General features: G+C 45.9%; 1 protein-coding gene, 1 long non-coding RNA gene and 1 pseudogene across 12 annotated transcripts in view; 1 reads left to right on the forward strand and 2 right to left on the reverse strand.

Annotated features, from left to right (window-relative positions):
- LOC127668176 (apolipoprotein L3-like) overlaps positions 1-20,778 on the reverse strand; it is a 124,529-nt gene that overhangs the window by 90,793 nt on the left and 12,958 nt on the right. For 3 of the 11 annotated variants that reach the window (XM_052161662.1, XM_052161669.1, XM_052161655.1), the window contains exon 1: positions 1,836-1,934. The exons of 5 other annotated variants lie outside the window; for them this stretch is intronic. The gene's annotated coding sequence lies outside the window, so the exon portion shown is untranslated. Of the gene's footprint in view, positions 1-1,835; positions 1,935-20,778 lie in introns of those variants that run through there. 3 more of the 11 variants (XM_052161665.1, XM_052161650.1, XM_052161675.1) reach the window with 3 other exon arrangements.
- The window catches only part of LOC127668178 (apolipoprotein L3-like), a 72,175-nt pseudogene that overhangs the window by 38,994 nt on the left and 12,403 nt on the right, over positions 1-20,778 (reverse strand).
- On the forward strand, positions 7,129-16,987 carry LOC127668180 (uncharacterized). The gene is made up of 2 exons (XR_007974020.1): positions 7,129-7,310; positions 15,466-16,987. It is a non-coding gene; the product is annotated as an uncharacterized LOC127668180 (long non-coding RNA).

Here is a 20,778-nt window from a genome sequence, read left to right on the forward strand (position 1 = left end):
CAGCAGAGGGACAGTTATCAGCTCCCAGCCTCAAGGACAGTGAAAGCACATGGTGACAGCCAGAGGTGGCAGGGGCTCTTACACTTTGACCACTAGCGACTCTCAGTCTCCGTGAAGCATAACACACACTATTTGTTTAATGACATTGAAGTGTGGGCCTTTTGCCCCTGTTCACCTCACCTATGTGACTAGGTCAGTCTTTATTTCTCCTGGAGTGCCATCCCTGCCTCCCAACCACTGACTTGTTCTCCCTGGTTGTTGGCATTTATTCATTAAATATTTATGAGTACACTGTCTTCAGACACACCCATGAACAGCAATAAAAGAACACTCTCTTGAAAAATATAAACCCATCATTACTAGGGGGTTATTTGTTCTCAGATAGTTCAAGAAGGAAAACAGACTAGGCTCCTCCCCACAGTTAGTCTGGGCTCTCTCCCCATTTCCTCCCCCTCATCCCCTCTCCAAGTGCTCCTGGCCAGCCTCCACTTCTCTGCTCCTCTGGTACCCCACTCTCTGCCTTACTCTCAACTACTCTCCTTATGCTCTGAATAAAATTTATTCAATATTATACCTTCTTTGTGCGGTTGGTCCCTCAGAGAGAAGGGATACCTCAACATGGGTCCACAGAGGCATCGCCTTCCCCCACACCTGACTGCACAGCCACCAAACATACTCCTTCTCTCTCTCTCCCTCTCCCTCTCCCTCTCCCTCTCCCTCTCCCTCTCCCTCTCCCTCTCCCTCTCCCTCTCTCTCCCTCTCTCTCCCTCTCTCTCGCTCTCTCTCTCTCTCTCTCTAATAAAACACAACACTGGTCCTTTACTCTCTCTTCAGACTTGTAGGATCTGAGGGACTCAGTGGTGTCTGCACCACTGCACAGCCTTCCTGGACACCACAGGTGGAGAGCAGCCTCTTAGGGCTCTCAGTAGGGCAGGCAACCCTAGCTCCAAAACAGAGGCCTAGTGAAGGGTGACAAACCCCACCTCACCGTGCTCAGAGCAGAGAGGTAAGGGAAACAACAACCCAGTCTCTGGATGGAAGATTAGTCCTGTGCAGTTAACACTTCTGGGCCCCTCTGCTTCACTACAGCTCACTCCCCTGCAGTCTACCCTTCCGTGAGGTATGACCTGTGCGGTGGCCCTGGGGACTACAGAGCCCATTCTCAGAGGCCATTTCCTGCTTCCCCTCCACACCTGCCCACACAAGACAGCCTTGGCTTCACCCTCTGTCCTCCACAGGCTAGGCAGAGGCTAGGTGAGAACCAAGGAGTGTCACCTCTCACCTACCTGTTCAGCCTCCTGGAGGCACCTTAGAACAGGCACTGTCTGTTGTGCCTCAGGTTTGCTCAGGGCTTAGCACCGCTTAGTCAAGCAAAGCTGGGCTCAAACCGATTAGTTTTTCCATACATCTTAATCAAAACCTCTTTCTCTGTGGTTCAGTAGCCGCACCCCAAGGCCAGCATGGCTGACAGCTCTATGTTCAAGCCTCCTCCACTTCCTTTCCTGTTTTGGTCCTATGTAAAATGGCTGAGCACTGACAAAGAGTTGTCTTCCTGCTAGGGACGTCTCATCATGTCTTATGTCTCCATACATGGAGGGTCAGGCCCCAGGCAGTGCGGATCCCATCTGAGGGAATCCATGTCCCCTTCTGTGCACAGGGTAGAGGAGGAGAGAGGAGCAGGCAGGCCTCACTTGACTGAAAGTCCAGCCCTACAGCTGCCGAGCCTGTGACCATTGTCCATCTTCCCTGAGCTCATCCACACGCGGGGCTGTAACCCTTCCCCTCCAGAGCCACTGAGAGGATGAACATGTGGGGAGAGCATGTTCCCGACTCACCCAGGAATCTTCCTGCAGCCCGTTTGGATGTGTCCCTGCTGTCCTCAGCTGTGTGGATCCAGTCACCAGCTGGCCCTGTGAGACACACCCAGACACAAGCTCTGGGCCTGATATACCCAGGACATGAAAGTGAAAGACAAATTTCTGGTTTGTGGCTCCTCAGGAAAAAGCAACCCACTGGGCATGCTGCCAGGTACCACCCTGCTGATCAGCCGAGGACGTGGATTTGGCAAGAGCTTCTCTGGCCTGGATAGGATAGAAACCGAGCCAAGAATGAGGGTCAGTGACGGAGCTTGAGCTAAGCTTCCATTTCCAAGAAAAAGGAACACAGTTATTACTGAGATGGCAATAGATGCTTGGTGCTAAAAGGGGGACCTTGTTTGACCTGGATTTGTGGATGGGGAATAAACTTGGGACTTTCTACATTCCTGGGCCAGTTCCGTTCTCTCTCTCTTCCCCCCAACTCCCTCCCTTCCTCCTCTCCCTCTCCCTCTCCCTCTCTCTCTCTCTCTTCCTGAAATGTTTGGATCAGATATGAGCTCTCAATGACTTCTCCAGCAAAATGCTTGTCTACTGCCTTGCTCCCTGACATGATGGTCACGGACAAACCTTCTGAAATTGTGATCAAGCCCCAAATGAAAGGCTTTTATAAGTTGCCTTCTTCACAATGTCTTCTCACAGCAATAAAACCGTACCTAAGACATCTTGTAAAACTCCTAAAATTTTCTATAGAAAATGAACCCTCATTCCTGTCTGTCACTGTGCACGTACTATTGAACGCATAAGGAGCAAAGGCCATTCTTAGGGACACACAGACATCTGACAAGGGACAACAGACAGAGGCAGTTGGAAGTTACACAGAGAGAAGTAGGTAGTTTAAATAGGGCTTGCTCTTGGTTTAGTTGACTCAGAAGCCAAAATTTGGTTTGTTTGTTTTTTGTTTACTGGTTTGTTTTCAGAGACAGGGTTTCTGGTGTAACTAGTCCTGGCTGTCCTTGGACTTGCTTTGTACAACAGGCTGGCCTTAAACTCACAAAGATTTACCTGCCTCTGCCTCCCAAATGCTTGGATTAAAGTCGTGTGCCACAATGACCAGCTTGAGGGCAAGATGTAGTGTTACCACAGGGCTTCACACTGAGACCTTGTGTTAGGCCAATGACAAGGGGTCAAGGGAGTAACAGATGAAATTGCTGACATGTCTCTCCATGATAGACATTTCACAGCTGGATTTTTGGTTCCTATTTTCTGTGGCTTTGCAAGTTCATCAGCTAAGGTTAAAAAATGCTGTTTGGTGGGAAAAGGGAACCTGGGGTGGAAGATTGAATTGATATGTGAATAAAAGACTGGGGTTTGGCCTGTGAGAGCTTAGATGTCTGGTGATCTTCACAAAGCTGTCAGCTTGCACTCATGATTTGTCTTCAAGTTCGTGTTGCCTCAGATCCTCTCTCCAAGCCGAGGCTGGTCCTTGGCAACCAACATTCTATCAGGTCTTAGCAGCCTTATTTATAATAGCCAGAAGCTGGAAAGAACCCAGATGCCCCTCAAAGGAGGAATGGATACAGAAAATGTGGTATATTTACACAATGGAATACTACTCAGCACTTAGAAACAATGAATTCACAAAATTTTTAGGCAAATGGTTTGATCTGGAAAATATCATCCTAAGTGAGGTAACCCAATCACAAAAGAATACACATGGAATGCAATCTCTGATAAGTGGGTATTAATTAGCCCAGAAGCCCTGAATACCTAAGGTCTTCTCTAGAGATAAAATTAATCAGAACAAAGGTCCTGTGATGGGGTTTAAGTGCATCCTTAGTGTGTCTTTCTGATGTGTCAATAAGGAGGGATGGGAGGGGAGTAGTTTGATTATCTCTGTGATGGGAATGCTGGAGTTGCCCCTCCTGTGGCCTTGGCTATCTGGAAATTGAAACTCAGTGTGCTGGCTGTTCTGGGCTGTCAACTTGACTACATTTGGAATTAACTAAAACCTGAAAAAGGAGGGACTTTTAAAAAAATGTGGAGGAAAGATGTATTTCTAATTTAAATCATTGAGGTGGAAGTCATATCTTTAATCCAGTTCTTGAGGCAGAAAGACACAACTTCAATCCAGATCTTTTGAGCAGGGAAAACCCACTTCTACTCTGGGCCGTGCTTCTTACTGGAAGCCTGCACAAGACATGGAAGAAGGAAGAGTTTGTTGTTTGCCTGCTTGCTCTCATCTTGTCAGCAAGCGCATTCTTTCTCTGGCATTTCAGCCTCAGAGTCCCTTCACCATGGTGGTCTGCACGGGGATTCCTTTCTCACCCTTGGGATGGGCAGACCTCTACTTCAGCCGCCAGGTAAAACCATTCCCCAGACACTGCACCTCCTGTCCTCTGTCACTACCCGAAACTGCGCATGCTCTTGGGTCTGGCTCTCCCGGAAGTGGCTATAAGACTCCAACCCTCCTCCCAACAACTTCTGACCTCAGAATCCCATCCCCATGCTCCCAAGCTTACAAACCAAAGACACCAATCAGTGCAGTGACAGGGAAACCTCTTACCTAAACTTGCCTCAAACTATTCAGTGATGTGTTCAGTACACTGGAGGGTTTAGGTCTCATTTACATACATGTCCTAGTTATAGGAAGGCTAGACCCAGCGTCCACAGACTCGACTCCCAACAGACATGCCCACTTAGACATTGACCAACCACCAAGAAGAAACTCGGGGCTTCAGACATCCCTTTGCCAAGACACCCACCAACCACAAAGCTGACCGTCTGAGCGACCTGCCACCCCGGGGAACCTGGCACTCTGCAGCTTGCTCTCTTTGGCCCCTCAGCTCCCACCTACCTTGGAGGACCAACAGCTCAGCCTAAGTCACTAACTCCGCATAAGTCACTGAACTGCTCCTTCATGAAAAAAATGATGCTTTGTAGCCCAATAAAATTGGAAGCAATATTCCAGTTTTACCTGTTTCTGGGTGTAGATGATTTTCTTGATCGATAATGGTTTCACTTGGGCTGTGTTTGCTTAGACTCTGTGACACTCAGACTGCAATAATTGTGCCTGACTTTGGGAAGTAGAGGAAATACACACACACACACACACACACACACACACACACACACTTCAAAAAATACATATCTTTGATTTCCTAAACCTATTTTCTTTGTAACACATACATAACAACACATACATAATAACTGAAACTGTGGTGCTAGTCTACTTAGGAAACTGGATGCGTGTTTACTCCACATGACTCCCCTCTTAAGCAGACGTGCTGGGTTACTGGGGTCTCAGAGCAGGAAAAGAGAACAGAAACCTTGGCCAGGTGTTCTGTTGCACACCTTTAATTCCAGCACTTGGCAGGCAGGGGCAAGGTGGATCTGTGAGTTTGAAGCCAGTCACAGCTACATAAGGAATTCCCAGACAGCCAGGGCTACATAATAGACAGATCCTATCTTAAAAACATTTTTTTGAAAAGAGGCAGAAAAGAAGGGAAGAAGAAGAAATCAGAAACCTCAGCCACAGTGATTCCATCACTATAATCCCAGAATTCAGAAGGTGGGAGCAAAAGAATGGAGATCTCAAGGCCAACCTGGGCTACATAAATAAGAACTTGTCTCAAACATGTGATACAAAAAATCAGCAAGAAAATAGTAACCCCTTCCATAGTGTGAGCCGCCAACACTCAGACTTATAAGAGAAGAAGGGGAAGATTTCCAAGAATAATAGTAAATTTCAGAGGGCTGGGGAGTGAGGGAATGTAACCAGCTCAGGAAGCATGAAATTTGGGGTTCTGTCCCCAGCACTGCATAAACTAGGTCAGGTTGTGCTCACTGTAATCCTTCACTCAGGAAGTGGAGTCAGGAGGATCAAATCAAGGTCATTTCTAACCACCAATCAAGATGGAGGACAGCCTGGGCTATATAAGTCTGAGACCTTCTCTCAACACTCACACACACACACACACACACACACACACATTTTTGTACTCTGAAGAATGAAGCACACAAAAATGGTAGACTGTAGTGTAGATTAAAGAACTTGACTCAGCTAAGGAGCCCAGACAAGAAAACAGGTCTGCTGTGCTTTGAACAGTAGATGAGCATCACTGACTCCTGGTGGTTGGTACCAGCAATTCCATCTTTTTAACTTCCTGTGTGTTACTCAGTCATGCCTCTTTATGCCTACCTAGCATATGTGTGTGCATGCCTCTTTCTACCTACCTACTGATTGTGAGTTCCTGCCTGTGAGAGTTTGAAGGTAAGAGGTAGCTCTTAGGTATCTGCCTCTGTTGTCTGCCACCTTGGATTTTGAGACAAAGCCTCTCAATGAACCCATTGGAGTTCATTTGCTTGCCATTTGGATTAGACTGGCCAAGTGAGCTCCCAGGATCCACTTACCTCTGCCCCCTAGTGCTCAGATCTCAGACAGGCCACACACCCTTGTTTTTTACAGGGGTTTGTGAATCCAAATTTACTCAGAGGATTCAAGACCAGCCTCAGCTACAAAGCAAGTGGGAGCCCAGCCTGGGTTACCCAAGACTTTCTCAAAACAAACAAACAAACAAGGGCTAAGGCAGATGGCTCAGTGTGTAAAACATTGCCTGAGTTCAGATTCCCAGTGCACACACAAAAGCTGAGCTTGGGGCACCTGCCTGAAGCTTCAGCACTGTGGGATAGACAAACACACACTGACAGACTCACATCCACAAATATATGTATAAAAATGATCCTTAGCCATGTGCTGGTGGTGCTGTAAGAGTCCATGATTTGCAAAGAATGATACCTGAAAATCAAATAGAATGCAACAACAAAGATCTTTTGTCCAGGGCTGGAGAGATGGCTCAGTGGTTAAGAGCACTGACTGCTTTTCCAAAGGTCCTGAGTTCAAATCCCAGCAACCACATGGTGGCTCACAACCATCTGTAATGAGATCTGACGCCCTCTTCTGGGTGTCCAAAGACAGCTTCAGTGTACATATAATAAATAAATAAATCTTAAAAAAAAAATCTTTTGTCTGGATGGAAGACAGAAGTGTGGACTTTGCACAGGTCAATGTAATGCCTGTTAGGATAGGAGTGGGTGACTTACTTTTCTTTCCCTTGATTGATTGGTTCTCTCTCCAGGCATTGGAGAGTTTCCTGATTAACAAAACTTGGCTCAAGCTAGGGGGTGAGGCAACTTCTACAGCTCCTGATTCGCTGCCCATTAGGTTTGCTCAGGCTGGGGGGAGGGGAGCCCAGGCTGTTTCCTGATTAACTTTCTGTAAAGGGTAGTTTTTCCTGGAATTGACTGTTTTGGACTTTTCCAGTACAGAGAAACAGAAACTTAGGCCTAGTCTCCCAAATTGCCAGTTTGTGGCCTGTCATCAAGTCAGCCTGGCTCTGGCACACTAAGTCTTCTCAGTGCAGGGATTAAATCGCATTTCTGAGGAGTCAGAGGCAGAACCATCGCTGTGAGTTCAAGGCCACCCTGATTTACAAGGTGAGTTTCAAGAGAGCCAGGAGAACATAGAGAAATCCTGTTTGGGGTTGGGGGGAAATATGTGTGTATATGTGTGTGTGTGTGTGTGTGTGTGTGTGCATATATATATGCATATGTATGTATGGAAAGAGAGAAAGAAAAGAAAAGAAACAAAAACCCCAAATCTTTAAAAAGATTTTGGACTCTTTTTCTTCTACAGAGGATGCTAAGAGGGACTTCTGTCTCACTAAGCCTTCTGTCTCTCCAGCCCCTTGTGTATTTGTTGTCTGTGACAGCATCTCATGGAATCTAGTCAACCTTTACTTGTTGTACAGATGACAATGATCTTAATCTCCTGGTCCTCCTGTCTCTACCTCCCTAGAGCTGGGATGTCAAGAGAGTTTGAAGCTACTCTGGGCTTATGAGATCCTACCTGGCACAAATAATAAAATCTGGAGGCTAGGGACATATCTCTGCAGGTAGAGGTCTTGCCTGCCTTCCACAGCCCTGGCTTTGATTCCCCAGCACTACAAGGCAGCAGCAGGAGGATCTGAAATTCAAGGCCATCCTCAGCTACACAGCAAGTTGAAAGCTAGCCTGAGCTCTATGAGATCACTGGCCAAAGGTACTGGGCATGGGACAGACAAATGTCATGGCTGTGTGTGACTACAGGAGGATCACTGCCCTCAAAGGTTTAACAAAAGAAGATCATGAGTCATGTTTGGTATTGTTTTCTGTTTCATGAATGTGTGTGGTCCTGTGTGTGTTCTTGTGCTGTGTGTGTGTGTGTGTGTGTGTGAGAGAGAGAGAGAGAGAGAGAGAGAGAGAGAGAGAGAGAGAGAGAGAGTATGTATGTATGTGAGTATGTATGTGTGGTTGTGTGTGCTCCTATGAAGGCCAGGACCTGGAGCTTACTGTTTCTACATTGACTGTTCACCAAGTCCCTGGGAATCAGCCTCTCTAGCCTTACAGTGTCAAGCTTACAGGCATAGGTCAAGGTATCCAGAGTCCTACGGGTACTAGGGATCTGAACTCAGGTCCTCACACTGGTGCAGTAGACACTCTACCCTGAGCCATTCTCTCTACCCTTGTGGAGTTGGTTAGTGGGTTGGTTGGTTGGTTGGTTTGGTTTGGGTGGGGTTGTTGTTTGCTTGTTCGTTTTTGGTAGTGCAACCTAGACTCCTCCTAGCTATGCAGCTGAAACCAGCTCCTCCTGCCAGTCCTAATGTCAGTGAAAGAATGAACTTGCGATCAAGATGGGAGCAAGCAGGCAAGGAATAAAAGCTTCCTTCTTCCATGTCATTTACATTTCATTAAAATCATGGCCCATATTAGAAGTGGGTTTTCCCTGATTAAATGATCTGGATAAATATTGTGTCTTTGTGCCTCAAGCACTGGATTAAAAGTATGAATTCCACCTCAAAGATTTAGATTAGAAATAGATCTTTCCACTTCAAATTAAGCAAACATCTCTCACAGGTGTGCCCCTCCATTTTTAGGTTTTAATTCGAGATGTATACCAGTTGACAGCCCAGAATATCTAGCATACTGGGTTTCAATTTCCAGACAGTAAAGGCCACAGGGAGAAAGGAACAGTCTGCCATTTTCTGATCTCTAATTGGCTTCAATTCTGGGGGCAACTCCAGCTTTCCCATCACAGAGATAAACAAAGTTCACCCCTCCCATCCCTCCTGATTAGCTCATCAGAAGAACATGGTAAGGATGTACCTAAACCTAGTCAGAGGGTCTTCCTTTCTATCAAAAGGACACCTGATAGATTGTTGGTTGCCAAGGACCACCCTCAACTTGGAGAGGGCTTCTGAGGAAGGGTGTTCAAAAGTAGTGAAAATAACAACTGGAAGTCGAATCATGGGTACAAGCTGACAGTTTTCTGAAGATCACCAGACAGCTCAGCTCCCACTAACCAAACCCCAGTATTTTATTCAAATGTCAATTCAATCGTCCACCCCAGGTTCCATTTTGATTGTCCCACCAATGCACTTTTTATTTAACTTAGACCCTTGTCTCCTAAGAAGAGGCCACAAGCTCATTTTTCTTAACATTGCAAGTGAATTCAGACATCTGCCTGCCTGCCTTTGTAAGCACAGACAATAAGCTATAAGGGTGGGATCCAGCTCGGAGGTCACCACTCCCACCACACCTGAGCATAAATTCACTCTGTCCCAGTCTGATTTTGAACTCAGGAATCTGCCTGCCTTTGTATCTTTCTGACAAGCTGTCTCATAGTTCAGCTGAATCTGTTCTTTTTGGCCTATGAAGTGCTCATATAATTCATGCTGCATCCTTACATTTTGCATAGTTGAGAAATTAGATATTTTTGAACTTAAGTTTTCAGAGTTCTTTCCCACAGACTTAATGGCTATCCTGAAGTTTCCAGTTTTCTACTGTTTTTTTCTGTGAAATCTACACAGACTCTTGTCTCCTGGACTCTTGCTGTTTCTAATCATCATGGTGTCATTAACCTTAACATAGAAGACATTCCCCAAAGAAGGACCATGAACTTATGCACATTATTATACAAGCAAGACTTATTCACACTTATTAGCAGCCGTCAATGCTAATGGAGGCCCATGCCCTTCTGTCCCTGCTCCAGGGGCAGAAAAACATGTCACACTATCCCTTTTGTATGGCCATGCAGGACTTGGCATAACCATGTGGTCCATTACCCTCCCCAACCATTTTCCCACCAGAGATTTATCTGGGCAGAAGAAGTGGAAAGGAAGATGCCACACTCAGATTTGAAAACACCAACAGGAAGAGTCAGTGGTGCTACATGCCTTTAAATCCCCACAAGGATCTGTAGGTCAAGGACTAGTATGTTTCTCCATGCTATTGTTGAGTTTTGGCACCAGGGTAATACTGGTTCATGTACTATGTTGGAAGCATTCTCTTCTCTTGTTGTATTAGAAAGGACTGGTTGGGTGTATGTGTATGTTCGTTTTTTTGGTGTGTGTGTGTGTGTGTGTGTGTGTGTGTGCATATTCATGTGTGTGCACACATCTATGCCCAGGTTTGAATGAACAAAAGGTTCAGCTGTGTGTGGAAGACAGAGGTAGCTGCCAAGTTTCTTCCTCAGTCACTGTCCATTTTATTTTTTATTTTGAAAGAGGGACTCACTAAGTAGCCCTTCATGGTCTGGAACTCACTATGTAGATCAGAATGGCCCCAAATTCACAGAGACTTGCCTGCCTTACTAAATCTAGAGCTTGCTGATTTAGATAGACTTGCTGGCCAGTGATCCCCAGGAATCTTCCTGTGTATACAGATCCCCAGCAATGGGATTACAGGCATGTTCTCCCAAAGCCAGATGTTTATGTGTATGTTAGGATCCTAACTCAGACCCTCATGCTTGCCAAGCACACAGTTTTCCTACGGAGTCATCTCACAGAGTTCCCTCATTTGTTTAGATATTATGTATAATAGCTTATGATAGTCCCCCTGATTTGTTGCTGTTGTTTCTTTGTTGTTTGAGACAGGGTTTCTCTGTGTAACAGGGCTGGCTGGCCTGGATCTTAATTGGTAGACCAGGCTAGCCTCACACTCACAGAATTTCACCTGCCTTGACTTACTGAGTGCTGAGACTAAAGGCGTGTTTCATCATTGCCCAGCCCCTGATCCTACTTATAAGAAAAAAAAAAGCTTATTTATTCATTATAATAATATGATTCATTATGTGTGTGGATGTTTTGCTTACATGTGTGTCTGTGTACCACATACACACAGTGCCTATGCAGGCCAGAGGAGAGCATAAGAACCATATGAATACTGATCTCAGTTAAGCAAGAATAGTTTCTGGAACACACACCCCAAGACTGGTTGATCAGTACCACAAAACAGGACTCAGGAGCCTAATTGTGGTATCAGTCTTCTCTTGGGGCAGGCTTTCATAGGAAAAAAACAAGTTCAAAAGTACAAAAAGCAAGGATGGAGGAAGTACTATATTTTGACTATCTAGAAAAAAAATTCTCAGGTGACTTTTAGACTGACTGGTCCTAAGTGAGGTAAGAGGGGTGGTGGATGATAGGTGGTGAACAGGGAAGTTTCCGAGCATTGAATTAACAGAGCATTAGAAATACAATCACAGTTTAGGAGAATTTTTTCAGTGTCTGCTATGTATAATTACTTCTGGGAAGCAGAGCCTGAGAACCTGAGCTTAATTTCACCTTTTAAGCAAAATGGAGACTGAATACACAATGCTACAGACATCATAAAAGGATCAGACCTCAACAGTAGTGTCCACCAAATAGTGTTCCTCCCAATAGTGAGCCAATCAAGAGTTGATTAAAGGAAGTGGGGAGCAGGGATTAGTGGAGTCCAGGGTTGCTGAGCCTTAGAACTAGGGTCAGTCAGAAGGAGAGTAGGAGGGGCTTTACCTCACCATGGCAACTGCCCAAGCTGTAGAAAGTTCCCTCTGCCCAGCGGCAATGTGTAGAGAGATGGAGACTCCCATTTTCAGGTCTAGGCATTTCTGCTCAGAAATGTGAAGCCTTTCTAAGAGTAGACACTCTAATCCCAGAACATGGAGGGCTGAGGCAAGAAGATCATGGGTTCAAGGTCAACCTAGGCTACAAAGTTAGACTCTGTCTCAAAGAAAACAAAAGAAAAACTATAAAACCCTCCTCTCAACCCAGACCTTTGAAACCTTGGACTCTGTGACACTGACTCCAGTGTAGGACTCAATTAAGGATCCAATCAACAGTCTCAGGATCACAGATTTCTCCAGGCACATACCTCTAATCTCAGAATCCAAGAGGCAGCAGGAGGCAACAGGGGATTTCTGAGTTCTAGGCCAGCCTGGTCTATGTATCCAGCTCCAGGCCAGCAAGAACTACATAGAGATACCTTGTTGCAAAACAACAAAATAAACAAACATAGCCAAACCTTCTTACACCACTTCTACTTGTGTCCCCACTTTTAAAACCTGAGTAATTGGGCCAGGTGGTGGTGGCGCACGCCTATAATCCCAGCACTCTGGGAGGCAGAGACAGGCAGATTTCTGAGTTTGAGGCCAGCCTGGTCTACAGAGTAACTTCCAGGACAGCCAGGGCTACACAGAGAAACCCTGTCTCGAAAAAAACAAAATCCGAAAAACCAAAGGAAAAAAAAAAACCTGAGTAATTAAATATAAATTTTAGAAGATTTATTTTTATCTTACATGTATGGAAGTTTTGCTTGAATGTATCATATATGTGCACTATGGTATGCATGGAGATCAAGGAGGCCAGAAGAGGGCATCCTCTGGAACTGGAATTACAGAAGGTTGTGAGCTGCCATGTAAGTGCTGGAATCAAAACCAGGTCCTCTGAAGAGGAGCCAGTGCTCTTAACCTATCAGCCATTTCTCCAGCCCTATATGAGAAATATTTATGTGTCCCTAGAAACAGAGACATGTAAAATAGGTCTGTAAATCCAAAATATCCTAATAAAAGGAAAAAAACCTATTTAAAAACAATTCTTAGGTATATTTATATCTCATTTTTCATCTCTGTCACTGTAATAAAAAACTGACCAAGCTAATCTGGAGAGGAAAGTTTTTGGGTTTTTTTTGGTTTTGTTTTTTGTTTTTTGTTTTTGTTTTTGTTTTGTTTTGTTTTGTTTTGATTATACATCCAAATCATAGTCATGAATAGAAGTCCAGGCAGAAACTTAAGCAGGAACCCAGAGGCAGGAACCAACACAGGACCATGGAGGAAGGTGAGCACTGGATTGTTTACCATGTACTCAGCCTCTTTTATAGCCCAGGACAATCTGTCTCCCAGCGGCGGCACCACCCACAGGTGATTATGCTAGCACACTCAATGATTAAGACAATGTCCCATAGACACACCCACAGGCCAGTCTGATGGAGGCAATGCCTCAGTTGAGGTGCATTCTTCCTAGTGATGTCTAAGATCATGTCAGATGGATAAAAACCATCATAAAACATATGATCTTACCATTTATTAAGACAAAAGCAAATTTGCATGCCAATAAGTTGGGCTACTTGTTGGTTTTTATATAAAGGATTAAATGGGACACTGGGCATCTTCAAATATTTCTGAGTCGATCTATATCTTGATTTTACTCCATGAGCATTGAGGTTGCCACTTTGAATAAAAATACTTAATATAAACTGGCCGACTTATGTTTAGAACCATTTCAGGAAAATTTGGAAGTTCTGTCCTAATCTCAAGATAAAATTCACTTATTATTTTTCAAAATTGAATTTTGTCCATGTTTGTGGCTAAGACATGAGGCATAGTGTGTGCACAAGTGTGTGTGTGTGTGTGTGTGTGTGTAGGTCAGAGGATAACTTCCAGGAGTTGGTTCTGTCCTTTCTCCATGTGGAACCCAGGAATTGAGTTCAAACCATCAGTTTTGGTGGCAGGTGCCTTTACCCACTGATCCATCTTTAATTCTAGCAGCAATAGTTACCTCAGCTGACAAATTCATAGGATGCCATTTCACTCTCTCAGCTGAAGCTGTGGAGAGTCAGAGGTACTTTCCATCATCTAAAACTTTTATCAACTTTTCCCGATAATCCAGGCAAGAATTGACGAGCCAGGAGAAACACTACGGCAGATTTATCTGTTATTCCCCAATCCACTAACCCCACATTGCCTTAAGACAAAGAATTTAGCTTTGTGGTAGCACCATATTAAAGAATCTTCTCCTCAAGCTGGGGCTGGTAACACATGCTATTAATCCCAACAATATGGAGACAGGCAGAGGCAGGGGCAGAGGCAGAGGCAGAGGCAGAGGCAAACAGATCTTTGAGAGTTTAAAGCCAGTCTGGTCTACAAAACAAGTCCAGGACAGTCAGGGAGTGTTATACAGAGAAAACATCTCTAAAAACAAAAACACAAACCACAAACAAACTAAAAACAAAAAAACAAAAAACAAAAAAGAGAAAAAAGAATCTTGCTCCCAGCATCAACTAAAGCAAGAGGAAACCTCATTTAAACTATCCACTTCTCTCTCTGTATCTTCCTCTTTCTGTTGTCCCTTGTCTGATGTCTGTGTGTCCCTAAGAAAGGCCTTTCCTCCTTATGTATTCAATAGGACATGCACAGTATTAGACAGGAATGAGGGATAATTTTCAATAGAAAATTTTAGGAGTTTTACAAGGTGTGTTAGTTACTGTTCTATTTCTGTTAAAAGACACCATGAACAAGGCAACTTATAAAAGCATTTAATTTGGGGCTTGCTTACACTTTCAGAAGGTCAGGGAGCATGGCAAGCATGGTGTCGGGGGAGGAGGAGGAGGAGGAGGAGAAGGAGGAGAAGGAGGGGAAGGAGGAAGGGGAGAGAGAGAGAGAGAGAGAGAGAGAGAGAGAGAGAGAGAGAGAGAGAGAGAGAGAGGGAGGGAGGGAGAGGGAGAGGGAGAGGGAGAGGGAGAGGGAGAGGGAGAGGGAGAGGGAGAGGGAGACGGAGAGGGAGAGGGAGAGGGAGAGGGAGAGGGAGAGACTGACAGGGGTTTTTTAAACCTCTAAGTACTCCCCCAGTGACACCCCTCCTTCAATAAGGCCACACCTTCTAATCCTTCCCAAACAGAGCCACTAATTGATGGCCAAACATTTAAATCTGAGCCTATGTTGGCCATTCTTATTCAAACCACCACACAAAGGAAAACATTGACTTTCCTCTCTCACTAGTGACCCAGAAGAGGACACAGAACTGCAAACATACCATCAGACCCTAGCCTCGTGATGCCTTTAACATTAATAGTGGATATTTATTTTCAAGCTTGTTTCCACCAGTTAGCTGCTTTCAGCAAGCAGTTAACAATCAAGGATACCCTTTGTGCTTACACAACACAGGAGACCAAAGAGAAGGTAGCTCAGCGATGTAATCCTTTCTGAAGGCGTGACAGGAAGCAAGGCACGCTAGCAAGCACACTGCCACAGGCAGTACAATTTCTTATTTTTTCAAATATGAATTTTTAAAAGTCATTCATTTTTATTTATGTGAATTTTTGTCAGCATATCTGTCTGTGTGACTCATTTATGCTGTCCTGTGGAAGCCAGAGGAGGTGTTAGAGTCTCTGGAACTAGCTACAGAAGGTTTTTAGCCTTGTCATTGCTCAACCAAGCCTTTCTTTAGCGAATCTTCAGGATGCCCAGGGGGGATGGGCTCTATTGTATGTGGAGGCTGAGACCCTCATGTTTCAATTTCAGCTAAATCTGCAGCAGGACGCTGAGGCCACACCCTGACTCTGTGCAGGAGTGTATTACTGTTGCAGTTCGTCCTATGCCCTGATCAGTAGGTCTCCATCATGGCCAGCCTCACGGCCTCCATGGACATTGTCATGGTTCTGCATCTCACAGTGCTGTCCTGTAACTGCAGAGATACAGTGACGATGATAAAAGAGAAGAATTGAGAACAAGAAAGGATATGGATGAAAAAAACCTTAAACAATCAATTAAGGTCACAAGTGTCTACTCTCTGAACGTGGATGCTGGCTTAAGTCCCAACTGGTCCCTGAGCTGTGGTATGAAGGAACTACCTCTCAGCGCATTTGTTCCCACAGCCAATCTGTTTCTGGGGTTCAGCCTTGCTTAAACGTTCTTCTGCCTGGAGCAAAGCAGAACTGTTCCACAACCATTGAGCTCTGTGAGCTTCTCGACAGGAGACTTGGGACAGAAGTTGAAATTTGACCCCACATACTGTAAGAGACAAGAATGAACCAGAGAAGTGTGTTGTGGAGGATGCTGTGGACATCCTAAAGGAAGCAGGGCATGATGGTTCCAAATGCAGAACCTGGGCTTGAGACAGAAGATGCCACATAGGCAGATGTCCAGGTCCCAGGCATGGTGGACACAGCAGCACCACTGTCTGCACAAGAGACCCAGGGTGAGGGGCAGCTGAGGTGAAGGAGGAGGGAGAAGCTTCCTGCTGGACATTGTGAGTAGGCAGATCAGGGTCACTGTCAGGGTCACTGTCGGGGTGATCTGTGGAGTGACCCTCAATCTGTGAGGCATGTCTTTCTTCCTCAGTCCACAGAGAACTCCAAAGTGTCATGAACTAAGAAACACTTGGGATGTGGAACACAGGTTGTTCCCTCATGTGGGTCACCCAGAGGGTATGGTGGTTCCCTAGATGTGGCTGTTCTATTGTGTCAGTCTGACTCTGCTCCAGAAGGTGGGACTTTCACTTTCAGTCGATGAGTATAACAGGCAGGCAGCTGCTTCTTCCTGGGATCCTGATGTGCAGTTAGTGAGCTGAAGCACACAGGAAAGATGGCTGTGTTCCCTGTCAGCCCAGTCACATGAAGATTTTTTTTTGTACCTTAGGGAGTCTCTTAAGCTCCCCTACCTGCTCATCCTCCCTGCAACTCTTGAAGACAAAGATGATCAAGGTCAGACATCAGCCCAGGATACAGTCAAGACTTGCAACCATGTTGGGCTCTGGCTGTCCCTCTCTCTTTCTCTGCCATAAGTGAAGGGACTCTGATCAGCTTGTGCATGGTAAGACTGGCTCATCAGTCCTCACCCATCTCCGCAATTCCCCCTTCTTGCTAAACATCATTAGACTGTATTCCTGAAATGAGTCCCCAAGGTCTATTCCCTTACACAGCAAATACTTCCTGTTGATGCTGACCACCAAGGTCCAGATATCAAAGTATTGAAGTCCAGTAATCAAAACCCCTTTTGCTCATCTAATTAACATGTGCAATTAACATTAAACACCTCTTGCTAACACAGGGTTTCCCTGCACCTTTATAAACCAGCATTTGCCTATGTCCATGTCTGTATCCTCGCTGTTCAGAGGCCATCCAGAGTCAGCCCTTTATCCCATCATGGGACAAGCACTCATTCCCCTTTTCCCTTGTTCCCATCCCCATTCTCCCTCATTCTCCATCTCCTCCTTTTGTCTCTTATCCCTTGGTCCCCCTGGGACAAATAATTCTCCTTTGTGAAAAGAATTGGTCTTGGGGGTCCTGAGCCAATACTTTTCTTTTCAATAACCACAAGAAAGGATAGAGGCCTCTCACATGACATCCCCAAGCTTCCCATGGCTCTGCTCAAGTACCAGAGTCTCTGAGACCTCAGCAGCAGGCTCAGAGAGGAAGGGCACTATTGTGGTTCAGCAATCTCCAGACCCTGAAGGTCGTGTGCACTATGCACCCTAAGGTTGGTCCTGGATAATTTTTGCTGCCAAAATCAGTTGTGAATTAATGACTTGTGTGATGCAAGGTGCCCAGGAGTTGTGATACTGTGTCTCTGAGCATGGGTCTGTGTGAGCTCTTGGGGAACCTGAGTCTTGTTGAGGATTCTGTGAAGCAGGCTGGGTAGGCAGGTGGCAGGCTTGTTCCTCTGGGTCTGTCCTGTTCTCTGCCCAGCCTATGAGGTGCTGAGAAGGAAGACAGGTTGTCCTGTGTCTGGGTGTGTAGCAGATCTCTGTGGGTCACAGAAAGACATGTTGAACAATCACATATTAAGCACTATGAACCCTTAAATCAGAAAGTCAAAGCCCAGACCACTGTGGGGCCAGAGGAGATGATCTCTGTCTCTGTAACAGTCCTAGATTATCTTTTTAATCCATAAATTTTTCCTTAAATGGAGCTGTGTTCTCAAAAGCCATTACCTCAATATCCAAATAATGTCTCAGATCGCAGACAGCAGCAGGCTGCTGAGGCAGGCTGAATGAGGCAGTCCTGGTTGGTGTGGGCACCGCGTGGGAATGCGTGATATTTCCCGTGAGGGAAGAGGCTCAGCACAGTCCCAGAGCTCTGCAAGCTGCCTTTGGAGGCATTAGGAGAGGATGGGAAGGAGGAAGGAAGGGGCTGCAGAAGGCAGGGTCCCTCTGCAAAGACTGAATGGGCTTCATCTTTTCCCTGTGAAGTGAGTAAACCTTCTCAGGTTCACTCTGTCCTGAGCCCTAGGAAGACGCCCTGCAGCCACTGGGAAGCAGGACTTGCTGAGAGCCTCTACCCTGCTCCACAGGGAGAGCTGGTGCACAGCTAGGGAAGGGAGGCGCCCAGCCTGGGCTTCCAGCCATCAGAGGGAAGGGCGGGGCCTCCACACTGCCTCCTGGCACACATGTGCACACAGCCAAGGGGCTTTGTAGCAGATTAGTAGGAGGCTTAAAGGAAATGGGAGGGAGACCTGGCCTTTCCTGTCTCTTTTCCTTTCATTGCTTTTGTGGTACTAGACATCAGCCCCAGGACCTCTGCACTGAATAAGTGCTTTACCACTGGGCTATGCCAGCAGCTCAGAGTGACACAGACACAAAAAACTCAGAGTGCAGGTGTGTCACCCAAGTAGAGGGTCACACCAGATCCTAGTCTCCCTTTCTGACAGCCTCTTGGGGTCCTGTAGCCTCTGTTTTCATGAGATGAATGACAATGAGCAACTGAAACTGGATTTGCCAGGGAATTGTGAGGGCCACTGTGGGTAAGGGAGGGAAAGGAAGCTGTGTGTGTCCTGGCCACTGTCTGGCCTCACTCCTTCATCCCCACATGACAGAAGAACGGGTATCTGTACACTCAGTGTTCTGTACATAGGCAAAGCCGTCATGTCATCCAGTGAGCCTGTGCTGGTTATTGTCAGTGATGAAGAAGGCTGACCATGGAGATCCAAGTCTGGACCAAGGGCTCTAGAATCTGCCTTGGAGTCAGGGCTTTGGATGGAGAGCCTGAAGGAGTGTTTAGATATCTGAAGCTGTGCCCATTGCATTTGTGAAAATCCTATCTAGAGACAAACCAGAGGTAAAGCTGTGCTCAGCAAAGAAGTGACACTCTCACCTACACAAGATGACTCTATACATTTTGAGAACTATAGGAAGTGAACTAAGAATACATGGTTTCCTGATATAGACATTTATGTAGCACACTGTAGGATGCTGGGAAGGCTCAGAGCATGGCCCAGGCACCAGGTTCATGGCCTCCAGGGGTACTGACTCCTCTTGACTCTCTGTTTCCTGAGTGTGGTCTCAAACCTTGGGCCTTCACAGTGAGAATCTGTTGAGTCGAGGACAGGAAGGAAGTCACCAAGGTGGACATAGGGAAATCTCCTGAACCTGTGTAGAAAACAGTCTCCTTTTTGTCTCTGTCTTGAGAGGCATGCTCAAGCATCCCCTCCTCCCTTCCTAGTCTCTCAAGAGGGGTCAGGAAAGCCTGGAGAAGTGGATGACAGTAGGCCATGAGACTTAGTGACAATTTACAACTTCTGAAAAGACTCCAAACTCCCCACCACACAGGAAAACACTTGTTTGTGGTCTTGTTCAAACCAGGTTTCTTGTGTTTGGCAGCTCCCATGAATGGGCCCTTCATGTCCTACAACAACTCACCACAGCTAATCCTGCAGAGGACATAAATGTGGTTGCAAGCACCTTGGGGACAGGAGTTGTGACTTTAAGCAGCAGGTGACACTGAAAGATGGAATGAGTTCTAATCTGGGTGGTGATGCTGACTTCATAAGATGAATGCTGTGCCCTCTTTCTGGGTAAAGATATGCCTATCTGGATTAAAACAAGAATTCACACCCTTGTTACATCCAAGAGTACACTGGTGCTGGTGATCAGAGACAGGTGTTGCATGAAGTGCAAAGGAGGGAAGGTGGAACTCTAGGCAAAGGGAAATAGCAAAGAGTGGTTCCAATATCTGAATGTGTAGACTTCAACCCAAAACTACTGAGAAAGGAGAGGGATGACTATTGATTGTAGGGACAGCCTGTCAAGGAGACGTTGTAGTATTCATAAAAAGATAAGGAGAGGAGAAATATGTTTGGTGGAGGTGTAGTCAGGTATGGGGGAAGGGGAAGCTTCCAGAGGCCCATGCCGAGGCACCCCTTCCCCTTGAGAGACCAGCCACGTGACAGTATAGCATCAAATAGAGTTTATTTAAGGCACAGGGAGGGGAGTTGAGAGAGTAGTAGAGACAGAAGCAGAGACAGAGAGATCAGAGAAAAGTAGAGAATTAAGGGCTTGCCATAAGCAAGTGGACGGGGTAAGGGGATGGCGTGAGAGGGGGGAGGGTTAGAGGGAAGAGGAGGAGCAGGAAAGCAAGAGCAGGAGAGAACCAAGGGGAAAAGAGCCCCCTTAATCGTGAGTCAGGCACACCTAGAGGTTGCCAGGTAACTGTAGGGTGCAGCTTAGACAAAATGCTAACAGACATCACAGTTTTAGTTGTGTGAACACAACAACAGGCACACCCAGTTTCAGAAAGCAACACTATTGGATCTAAAGTCACAGATGCACCTAGCTCTACAACAGAATCAAAAAAGTAGAGAAAGTAAACCACAGGGAAGAAGAAGGGTGAGTAGCTGCGATCAGGCGAGGGAGTCAGCAGGAGTGAGAAGGGCACAGCAGGGTGACCGAGGTGAACATGATCAGCTCTTCTCTAATGCATGGGTGAAAATGTGATAACAAAATCCAGCATTCTATATAGTTTCATATGTTAATGCAAAACTTCAATAAGAATATAAAGAAAGAAGGAAAGGAAGGCAGCCTCATGACTGAGGCTTGCCCCGTGTAAGCAGAGGCTTAGC

The sequence above is a fragment of the Apodemus sylvaticus genome, chromosome 17 (genome assembly GCF_947179515.1).
Source record: "Apodemus sylvaticus chromosome 17, mApoSyl1.1, whole genome shotgun sequence".
NCBI lineage: Eukaryota > Metazoa > Chordata > Mammalia > Rodentia > Muridae > Apodemus > Apodemus sylvaticus.